Source organism: Tenrec ecaudatus, chromosome 5 (genome assembly GCF_050624435.1).
Source record: "Tenrec ecaudatus isolate mTenEca1 chromosome 5, mTenEca1.hap1, whole genome shotgun sequence".
Taxonomy (NCBI): domain Eukaryota; kingdom Metazoa; phylum Chordata; class Mammalia; order Afrosoricida; family Tenrecidae; genus Tenrec; species Tenrec ecaudatus.
The window spans coordinates 95,307,288-95,319,523 of record NC_134534.1 but is presented as its reverse complement, the minus strand read 5'-3'; the positions used below and the strand labels follow the sequence as shown (position 1 = coordinate 95,319,523).

The following is a 12,236-nucleotide window of genomic DNA, read 5'->3' as shown; positions in this document are numbered from 1 at the left end:
TCCTAATTTTAAAAATAAACAGGCTTACCAAAGTTTATAGTGCTCAAGTTAGATAGTCCTACGGGCAATGGACTGCATTCTACAGGTAAGACTGAAGTGAAATCCCTGAGGCCACACTATTTGAAACTCAGGCTGCACTTTCTACAAGTCTCAACCTGGTCTGAAAATGGGGCAGGAGAGGGGAGAGCAGAGGGAGGGTAAACCAAGCTGGTAATAAAATGAAGAAAATTTCAGAATTTGTGTATTTGAAACATGGTGTTGTAAAGGCCATAGGCTGAAAAAATCTGTGTTGGATGAAGTACAGCCAAAGACCCTCAATGTGATGCACTGAATGTAGCTGCAACAATGGGCCCACATACACTTAGGGTCTGGAACTAATCTCGGCCCTCCTCCAAAAGTCTATACAAATAGTACACAGGGGTTAGGAACAGAGATGGAAACTGTATTCAAGCTTAAATTCTCAGCACCCCAGTGTGCAAAAGGTAAAGATGGTGGCAACAGCCCAAACTCCCATTTGAAAAGTCTCCACATGGATTAAGCCTCTCTTGAATTCTTTCTGATCATTAACCAAAGATGTAGACAATCTTGGCATCATGCATAGTGCCTGGGAGTGTAGATGACTTCCACCCCTTTTCAGCTAGCCCAGGGAGGGGCAGTCTCTCAGGGGCTTGCCCAGGTGTGTCCTTGATGTGTATCTACTTACTGGGACAGTACATGAGGTCGCAGGGTGGTGAGTGATGCCCTATCAGTTGTGCCCTGACTGTCATGGTCAGGAGGCCCTCAACTAATCTTGTATGCCCTACCAGTATCTAACAGTATAGGAGCCTATCTAACTAACAACCATTGTCCCACTCCTGTCTGTGCAGCCCTACTGTAACTGTGACTTCCTCATCTTCTATCAGTCAGGGATTTGTGAGTTTCCCATTGGTCCATGCCCTATTTGTATAGCATCCAGACTGTGAATCCTGGGGTGCCATTTTGACCTCCTGCTAATGGTCTTGTTCATCTGGATGTTGTGTCTCTGTGTTGTCTGTGACCCTTTGAAAACTTAACAAATGTCCTTAGACTACATTTGAGATTGGGGTCTCTTTCTGTACCCTGAAACAAAACAAAAGCACAGAGAGGACGTAGGGTGAGTGAGACTGCATTGGAGTGATTGTAGTGGATCAACTGTAACAAAGTACTGGCATATGAATTGTTGAATGTTATATGCATGGGGTCCCTGAGAGTCTCGAAGGGATAGATGGCACCTAACAAGAACAACACGTAATGAAAAAATAACTCAAAATATTTTTATGAGTTCATTAAGCAAATATTTATTGAGCATTATAAATGAAATCTTGCATGTGTGTTGAGTAAACCATTATTAATATTTATTCTAGATCCCCTGGTGGTATAGTAGACTGGTCAAACCTACCTGCTGCTTTGTAGGAAATGAGGCTGTTTGTTCCTTGTAAAGATTTACAATCTTGGAAATCCTATAGAGTTACTATGCGTCAGAATCAACTTGATAACAATGGGTGTGTAATGTTTATTCTACAAATATCATAAAAGATGGCCCAGATAGTACATCAGCACTAACTAGGGCTATAAAAGTGAGCAAGAGACAGTGGCTCACCTGTTCAGTGAACCGAACAGATACAAAAGTACATAAACAAGCGGGGAGGGAGGGGGGAAAAAAAAAAAAGAGGACCTGATGTAAGGGGCGTAAGTGGAGAGCAAATGCCTTGAGAATGATTGGGGCAGGGAATGTATGGATGTGCTTTATACAATTGATGTATGTATATGTACTGGATGGTGATAAGAGTTGCATGAGTCCCTAATTAAATGTAAAAAAAGAAAAGAGGAGAAAAAAATGATTAGGGCAAAGACTGTACAGATGTGCTTTATACAATTGATGTATGTATATGTATGAACTGTGATAAGAATTGTATGAGCCCCTAATAAATTGTTAAAATTAATTTAAAAAAAGAAAAAAAAGTACATAAACAAGCAAGCAATATGTGTTATGATGAAAATAAAGCAGGTTGAAGGAGTGTTGGTGGTGTAGTGGTTGGGCACCAACCCACAAGTTTGGCAGTTCAAATCCACCACCAGCTCTAAGAGATAAAGATTGGACTTTCTATTCCCATAAACAGTTACAGTCTTGGAAACCCACTGGAGGCAGAGGTGTGTCTCAATGAGTCAGCAATGACTGGATGGCACTGAGCAAACAGGACAGAGAATGATCCCAGTGGTTGAGCTGCCAATCGGGGAAAACCTTTCTCAAAAGATAACATCTGAGCTGAGACTTTTGGGAAGAACCTACAGTAAATGCACAATTGGAAAAAAAGTGGTACCTGCACTAAAAATATTGGACATAGAATCAGTTCGCAGATACCCGCAGACAAGCTAGGAACCCTGTGGTGCACTGGGTGACGTGTTGGGCTGCTAACTGAAAAACCAGCAGTTCAAAACCACCAGCTGCGTCGGGAGAGAGAGGAGGCTTTCTATTCCTGGTCAGTTACAATCTCAGGAACCCACACAAGTTGTTCTACTCTGTCCTATAGGGCTGCTATACATCAGAACCGATGTGAAGGAAGTGAATAAGAGATGAGACGTTAAACCAGGGAGAGAAGATGCCATCAATTTTCAGGGAAGAGTTTGCTGGCAGAGTAGACATTATTTTTTACTATGAGAGTTTTCAATATTAAGAATGAATTAGTTAGCCTCTTCTGACAGTCCCTATCCCTCTCAAACTCACTGTCATCGAGTCAATGTTGACTCATAGCAACCCTATAGGACAGGGAGAACTGCCCTGTGAGTTTCTGAAATACTAACTGTTAACCTGAGTAGAAAGCCCCATTTTCCGTCCCTATTCCAGAGACTGACAACAAGGATCAAGGTAGTATAAAGAATGCAAGAAGGAAAATAAGCAAAATAAATAAAGTCGCAGTGGCACCTGGTAAGGGAACAGAATAGGATATAGAAAATACACCCTATTATGTCTTGACACAGTACAATAGATAGTCCAAGGGAAAATATGAAAATTTTTAACAAAAAGCCTTAGAACAACTCAAGTGGATATTCATATGCCTCTCCCCAACTGCATCCCCCTACCCCCAAAAACAAAGCCCGTAGCTCACCATACACAAAGACTCAAACTGGACCACATATTTACATGTAAAACATCCTGAAGAAATCCTAAGAGAAAAATATTTGTGGGTTGGAGTCAAACAAAGACTACTTATGAGGCAGCAAGAAAAGATCCACAAAAGGGAGAAAAAAATGATAAATGTGGCCTTTATCAATATAAAAATGAAACTTCTATCTGACACCGGTTTAAAAAAAGCACCCCACGAAGACAAAACCACAGAATGGGAGAAGGTATTTGTGAAATAGATGACATATCCAAAATATATCAATATTAGACAATTTATTAGAATTGTCCTCCAAAGGAATGCAAAGTAATGATATTTCCACATGTATTAATGCGGCTGCAAAACGAAAGAGTCAAATTTAGCAGTGATGTAGATATTCCAATATGCACATGTCATAAAGTGCAGCCATCCCACTTCTGGGTGCACGCCTAGCAGAAATAAGGACTTACTTCTACACATGGGTTATTTAGAGTGGCTTTATTTACAATGATCAAAATCTGGAAAACACTTACATGTCTTTCCTGGGCTGACAAGATAAAACAGGTTCTGCCATACAATGGGTTGCTACTCAACAAAAAAAAGGTGACCTGGGTGCACAACTGAGAAGCACGTCCTACTAACCCAAAGAGCCAGTGGCTCCAAAATGCAGGTGCTCTGAGGGCCGTGACCCCAAGAAAAGTAGTCTTCGGAAGAGTTTTACTCTGCCATGTGGGTCACGCTGCATGAAAACTGACTTGCTGGCATCTAACATGGACTCCTACCAAAGCAACCACATAAATAAGTCACAAATACATTGTGTTAAAGACGACTCAAAACACTACATGTATGGTACATTTTCATTTTGTGACCTCTGTGAAAAGGCTTAATTTGAGAGGAAAAAACATGAAATCCTGGTTGTCAAGGCTGGAGTGGGGATGAACTGACTACAGAGGACAACAGGAAATACTGGGAAGGTGAAAGAACTGTTCCCTCTCAATTGCACCAGATGTTACACAACTGAACACACTTATCAAAACGCACGAACTGTGTTCTAAAAGGGGTAAATTTCATACTTTGTGTCAACTATACTCAATAAAAGGAGTTCTGGTGGTGTAGTGGTTACTCGTTGGGCCGTGAACCGCAGGGTCGGCAGTTGGAAACCAGCAGCAGCTCCTCAGGAGAGACTGGGCTTTCTAGGGCCATAAATAGTTAAAGTCTAAGAAACCCAGAGGGGGTGTGTGGCTATGAACCAGCATTGATTCAGTGGCAGTGTAGTGAGTTCCAGGTTGGATAACCACACAGGTCAGCAATTGGAACTGACCGGTTGTTTGCTCCCATGGAGAAAGACTGTTTTCTGCTCACATACAGTGTGACAGTCTCAGAGATCCTAGGAAGCAATTCCACACTGCCTACAGGGTGGTCATTATGAGTTGGAGTGGGTTTGATGACAGTAGATTGTTCTGATTTTTAAATATCTGACATTAGAATAAGGGGAAATATCAATAATGGATGTGCAATTTTTTAATTCATAATTTCAAACTATATAAGAATAGGTCAATAAACAAGGACTGCTACAAAAATCAGACAAACCTTTATTAAGCAGTATCAAAATATGATGCTACTGTTTCTCGACCTATCCTTCATTTGGGTGTAAACACTTCTAAATACATTCTCTCCATCTTTGTAAACCTCCCCCCCCAAAAAAAATTCTGCATCATTCTTCAAATTACACCATATCAAAATGGTAATTTGGGATATCCAAGAGGCACTCAAATTGGGTTCCTCTGAAATGTTCTCTGAGTTTTGTAACCAGATAAGTCTGTAGGGTAAGATCAAGATGGGTGTGGTAGGGTTTCCCAAGGAAATGCTGACAGGCCAGCCCTGGTTACTTTTGAAGAATGAGCAGGTACATTGTTGTGACCAAAAAAAACACAACAATTCCTCAGCCCAATTTCCCTGGAATTTTTCTCACCAATGCACCTTTCTATTTTCTTAAAACTTCTTCCTAATAAATTCTGATGATGGTCCTGTGTCTTTTGTCAAAATTTACCAAGATTACTCTTTGGGATCCAAACACCAGTATAACCTCTGAGTTGTCCTGGCCTTTCTGCCTGGATTTAACCAGCCCAGCCGATAGATCTCCTCAAGAACCACTGTTTTGATTCAACTTTGTTCTCGGAATCATCTTGATAAATCCAGGACTTGGCCTTAGTTATGATTCATTCCATAACATTGTCTTTATTAGCTTCACTCTCCTGTGAAAGACTAATGGAAAGATCAGCTCTTTGAACTCGCTGATCTTCACATACTGCTCTTGGCACTCATCAAAGCTGACAGTTTGCAGAGGCCACTACATTCACTTATGATTTAAAATACACCCATGGTAATTCCCTAGTCATCTTCCACCCATTTCTGGACGTCAGCCATAGGTTCCTCATTCATCGAGGCTGATAGTCCCTACCTCCCTTAAAATGCTGAGTCATCTAAAACAAATGTGCTGCTTTATGTTACAAAGTTTCAATGTTTGGGGAAGTTGTCAGCTTGAATTCTGTTACACATGTGACCTCAAAATCTCAATCTCTCTCTCTCTCTCAAACACACACCAACTGCCACCATGGCGCATAAAGTACCTTCTCTTTTGAAGACAATAAAATTAAGAAGAATGTATTATTGAATTAGTCAGCAGCCATGCACTGATTTTAGAAGGAGGTTTATACATGTTTGGTTTGGAATAAAATCCATGCGTGTATAAAATAAGCGGAAATCCTAACAGCAAACGATTTTACTTGCCCTTATAGATCTGCAAATGCAAAAACAAACAAATCTCCAGATGTATCGAGTCATTTTCTCTTTCATCTTTAAGTATTCTTAGAAATTAGTTGCATTGAAATTAAGTGTTAGTTAAAAGTTTACTCTGTGTAATACAATGGAAAATCAGGAAGTTCACCATTACACTAAGACCTTAATGAGATGCTTTCGGTTTCAGCATCATTTCAAAATGTTACAGAAAATAATGAAAAATGTCATTCAAAATGCAAATGAAATGTACCTATTCACTAGACTTGAAGATAATCAAGCATTTACTGAATGAGTAAGTGGTGGACAGAATCATTAAATCATCCCTAATGAGCACTGAAAGAGTCTAGAAAACCATTCTACCTCCCTCCCTGCAGTCAGTCCAGAGGGCAGTACGAAGGCTGAGCCCACAGAGCCAGGGTCTCCAAGTCACGGAGAATTGGTGAGGTGGCCTGTAGGAAGCTTTACTAGGAAGAAGTATTCATTAGAGAAGGCGCAGCAAAAATTTAAAAAGGCAAAAAATTCAAAAGACAGAACAATGGACAAGCATCTAAGTGCCTTGAAATAAACCGTTTCACCCAGGCCCCTGTACAGGAAGAAGCGCTGCTCTGGTGCTGATGGAATTAATGGAACGCCTATTTCCAGATGGTGGGGAGACCCTACTTTCTTTATAGTGAAAGCCCAATAACCACAGCCCCCCAGCCCCACCCCACCCCTCCTGCAAGAAACCAAGCTCACTGCTGTAGATTCAATTACGACTCCTAGAGACTCCATCAGACACGGTACAACTGCCCCTTTGGGTTTTCTAGGCTGTAAACCTTTCCTGGAGCAGAAGACCCCACAGGCCTTAGATCAAGGCAGATGCACCCTGCCAAGCACACTGTAGCTCTTCTAACCCCAAATGGTGCTTTTAGGGAAAGATGGGAGGCAAGATCTCTTCCTAAAACACTTCATATTAAACCAAAAACAAAACCCACTGCCAACAAGTTCATTTTGACTCATCGTAACCCTATGTTAGGTTTTCAAAGCTATCAATCTTCATGGGAGTAGATTGCCAGTTCTATCTTTCTCTTCCCAAGTGGCTGGTGGGTGGGCTTGAACCACTGATACTGTAGTTAGTCGTCCAATGTCTAAGCCACGGGGTAGCACTTCAGGTTAGCACCTGTTGAAACAAACCTGTGGTCAACTGCCTTCTTGAAATTTCTCCCAGAGAAACTTGGTAAAGAAATTAACTCCTAGAAAAAAAAATTTTTTTTTGAATCCTGCTTAATACCTAGGGATTTTTGGGATCCCTGAAGTGAAGAGAGGGTGGATAAAGTGACTTTAGCTGCATGACTCTGTTAGGAGGAAGGGAAATTACTGCCTTCTAGATCCTCACCAGACTCTAGTGGAAAACGTGATTACAACTACAACTCTCCATAATGTAGCTTCTTGCTCCTCAGTAAATGAACCAGATTTTTTTTTTGAACCAGATTTTTTAAAAGAAAGAAAAAACAGCAAAGGGCAGAGATATGGTAAAGAGAAATATAGAGGCTTACCATCTAAAACTGCTGTGGTTTGTCTGCAGTCACAGCTTTATGAGGCGTTGTGCGAGCAGGTGAGAAAACTCCTACCATTTCAGAAAACCAGAGCACTTTCCAGACAGTTTCGTTCTCTCGACCCTCAAATACAGCAAGTTGGGTACATTATGCAGCGAGGGGCAGCGTATTTTATAAAGCCTAAGCAACCAGCAGTTTGTAACGACCATAAAACAAAGCTGGAATGGCAGGCTCTGAGAATACAAATGATCTTACAGTTCCTTTTGAAAGTTATTTCCTGTTACACACACAGAACACAGCAGTTTTCAGTTGAAGAGAGCAGAGCAAGGACGGGATCACATATACGTTAACTAAGAAATCTTCGAAATGATGTAGAAGTCCAGTTTTTAAAAACAAGAACTTATCTATTTCCGCACAGAAAACAAACCTTCACTGCAGCATATGAGTGCAGTTGCCTGCCTACCCTCGATACAGCCCCCCGTAAAAGCTGGCAGCCAATGAAGTCAAATACCCGATATTTTCGTTTCAGCTAGAAAGTAGAGTCTAAAGTAGGGCTTGTGGGCAGGTTGCTGGCTCTGAGAGAAGATTCTGGAATAGAAGTGGGGGCCCAGAGAGAATGAATCAGGGAAAGAGGGAAAACCAAAACAAGGATGCACTCTCAAATTGATCACCACCTTGGCCATCAAGCTCAACCTTATCAAAAAAAAAACCCTTGTGGAACAGTGTAGCACATACCTCAAAGTGATCCACCTAACGGTGGGAGGGACCACTCCACAGGCTCTCTTGCCCTGTGGGGCCAAAATTCCCCCATGGGATAGCAACTCCCTCACCCTTCCAGGCTGTGCAGGCACGAGTGAAGGGTAGATTCCCACAAAGCCCCAGAAGAAGGCCTGTGGGAGAAGCAAGAGCGTCCCGGTGTAGATAAAGGGAGGTGCTGTCAAGCCCTGGGAAACAGCTCTGTTGACCAAAAAAATGATGCGGGTAGAGTGGTCCCCCGGGGAACTCTGCTTAGGACCTCCGTGCCTTCTGAAGGCTAACAGAACAGAGAAGATTATAGGGAAACTACTGCAAAATTAATACCTATTGGAAAGCCCTTTACAAAAATAAAGCAACAGGAATTCAAAATGGCCTGAGAATGTTTAATAGATTTTTGCTTTTACTTAAAAAGTACAGTGGTCACACACACCCCTCCCCAATTTTTATGGTATTGGCATGTGTTCATAAGTGTATCCACTATGCACAAGGAAGGGACAGTCTCTCACACATTTCTATATACCCGTATATTTCTAGTTTTTATTTCTTACCCGTGGGGCAAATTTGTTCAAAAAGAACACAAGGGAAACCACGACAATGGCTCCTTTGTTCCAACACCTCTGAAAACTAAAACAGCAGTTTAGAAATCTGTCATGGTAAAACGGGCACACATTTTAAAACTGTCACACTGCAAGACTACTGCTGGCATGTCAATCTGGACTATGTATATATTCTTATAATGTAAGAGCCAGTCATACAAGGACAATAAAACAAAATGCAAAGAGGGGGTGAGGGGGAACCCAAAGGTATTGTCTTTCTTTTCTTAAACCAACTCAAACACCTAGTATGGCAGAGGCAAAGTCATTTAAATCATTTCCTTAGTAATACAAGTAATATTTAAATAGATTTAATAGTGCTGCTCCAAACCAATGAATTATGGGTTTAAAACCTATTAAAATGTAATGTTTTTTTCCTGAGCTGAGAGGAGAGAGATTTAAATCCACTGAATTTTAATATTTCAGCTTGAGCTGCAGGAGGTAGAGAAAGTCCAAATGAACTATTCCATCAGCACCATTCAAGCATGAACATTTTAATCAGTTTTACTTCCTTGGAGTTCTCTAACACAGTTTACGCTGTCATTCTGAAAGCACTTAACACAGAGAGTGTGAAAAACCACCAAGGCTTGTTATTGCCTTCACAATTGATGGCAAATAATTTCGCAGACTTCCTATCATTAAAATGTCACTGCTAAAAACTGAGGTTCAGCATTTCTTGTGCTAAACTGCATTTCCCTGGAACGTCTCGGCATACCTGTTCTGAAGGGGCTTTCTGGAAAGGGGTCTTTTTAAAGAAAAATACATACACTTCTATCATTTTTTTTCTCTCAAAGAGTTAGAGGCTAAGAAGGAAAGAAAACCAATCCAATAATAATAAGCCGCCACATCTTCTATTTTTACAAGCCAAACATTTTCTTTTTCTGTGTTCACACTAATATAACTTTTTTCTTAATGAGAGTTTCTCTGGTGAAATTCTTATGAGGTTCCAAGTTAGTCTCCTTTATTAAGCATAACCACATTCACACAGCATGTGCTGATTATATAGTGTCATGGATTTAAAAGCATTTTAAGATAGTCAGATGACTCAATTTAATAATACAGGAAATGAAAACATCACTTCTAATTAGATCATATTACTGATTTAAAACTACAATTTGTGTGTTGTTCCAACAGCGTGATCTTGCAGAGATTCTAATTTAAAAACACAGTGGCTAGTAGGGGCACATGACAAGATCAAACTAGAGACATACCAGTTCCACAGCCCAAATGAGTAACTCAGGGAGAGCTTTTGGCAAATGAACTACAACCAGTTCTAAACAAAAAGAATTTTCCTGATTTGTGTGTGTGTTGCTGTGGTTGTTCCTTATAAATAAAAGATAAATGATGTTTAACTTATTTCAATCTATCAACAGTCTTAAACTGAACATGACCTGTGAAAGAAATCATTATAACTGTGTTTCATTCCATTAAACACAACTAGCTTATTGTCAAGAGAACAAGCCGCCTCTCCAGGTTTCAGGCTCACTTCAGCATTTTGCATTTAAACTGCATGGATCACTGGCTTGGCTCATTTACCAATGAAGGTAGAATAATATTGCAGAGTTAAAAAGGTGCTTCATCAGATTTCATTAAATCCGGGAACATTTGTGCTTGTCTGGGTGGTATGCATACATATAAAACAGATACACACCAAGAGGTGCATAAACCAAGGTCTGTAGGGGCTTAGCTAGAGGCTCTGCCTCTCTGGAGAAATAGTTTCATTCCCTCAACACAGAAAAAGGAAAATCACTGCCGACTACAATTTAAAAATCAAGCAACAGAATTCTAAAGCGGGGCCTCCTCTTCATCTTTGGTAGTCAACTCAGGATCCAGCCCAAGGCCAAGGGACACACACTAATCAGGCCCACAGGTCAACCCATATATTTACAATCCCACCAGGTGGTAACTCTGAAAACACCTGGACTCAAGGTCCTAGGCCAGTGCTGAAAAAAGGCAAAGAGAGACAAGAGCAGCATGAAGTTTGTAATCAAATGAGTTTGTCACTGGGTCTGTGATTCCCTACAACAATTCGGCTTGCTTCTCTGTTCTTGAAAAAAATCTGTTTATCAGAATTAACAAGATTATGTGTTTTTTTTTACTCCATTCTCTGCTCATATATAACTAATTTGGAAACCACCTCCCATCCACCCACCTAAACACACTGTGGGATCCATCAACCTACAGGTTTGCTGCTTTTGCAGCGTCTAGCTCTACTGAGTTCATGCTTCAAACAAGTTTTAAGCCAAAAACTCACATTAGCTCTATTTCATTAATTAAACCCACACATGCACAGTATACCGTGTCAGTAGCCCGGTCACCAGCTTCCTGAGACGAAAGGTAATCTGCCACCCACTATCTAACAGTGTTGAAAATGAAATGCTTATCTACAGCACCAACAACAGACGGGAGGAGATGAAAAGAGGAGCATGTCCCAATTCTCCTTCTCTCATTTTTCAACAGCATCTAACACCAAGCTGTGTTTTTTATTTAGAGCCATTTCTCCACTGCACACAGTTAAAAAATAAGATTTGGAAGAGAAATAAAAGCGCATTCTGTTTTCTGAGGAAAGGCTGCCAACAGGACCTATGGTAGGACAGCCACAGGCATTTCAGCAGTTCAAAGAAACAATGAGCACTGTGCCACGAAGTGCCCGGCAAGCGTCTCCTTCAATCAGCTCTCCACACACAGCAGACATTGCAGTGGGTGAAGACTATGTGTCCTATGCCTTCTGTCTCCTGGGACATGTGGCAACAAAACCACTCACACCATCCTACACTGCCCATCATGCACACAACACACATGTAGGCGCATGCCCACTCCGGCTGGTGTAACCATACATACTTAATTTTTTTTTTCAATTTTCACGTGCTCCGTCTCTCATTCTCAATCCCCATGGATGCACAGGAAATATACAGCAAATGTAGCTTGTGATTCCACATGACTCGTGCCTGTCCCAAATCAGCCTCGTCTTTACAAGGGTCACTTCTCAGCAAATAATGGTCACTATTTTCCATTTACCTCTTCTCGCTTGCTAACAGTATTTTCTTGGGGTTCAAGACTCCTAACAAGCCTACAAGACAGGGTAGAACTTCCCCTGTGGGTTTCTGAGACTGTTAACTCTTTACAGGAGACGAAGCCTCCTCTTTCTCCTGCAGAGGAACTGGTAGTTTTGAATTGATGACCTTGTAGTTGGTCGCCTCATGCCTAACCACTGCACCGCCAGGGCTTCTAGAGCTCAGGACAGACCATTACAAAACAAGCTACGATCCGACCACTATTGCTCCATCACCTTTGGCAGTGATTCTGGAGTTCTGATTTTCTTGTTAAAAGACAGAGACATAATTGAAGCAATATCTTCACTTCAGATTGATTATCAGGTGACCCTTATCTGCATCTTCACTCAGCAATTTGAATTTTAATGAGAGTAAATGGAA

The 12,236-nt window shown here is 41.0% G+C and overlaps 1 protein-coding gene across 8 annotated transcripts in view; it reads right to left on the bottom strand.

The window, feature by feature from the left end:
* Window positions 1-12,236, bottom strand: part of LOC142448177 (transducin-like enhancer protein 4) — a 174,439-nt gene that overhangs the window by 90,713 nt on the left and 71,490 nt on the right. The gene's annotated exons all lie outside the window — the stretch shown is intronic.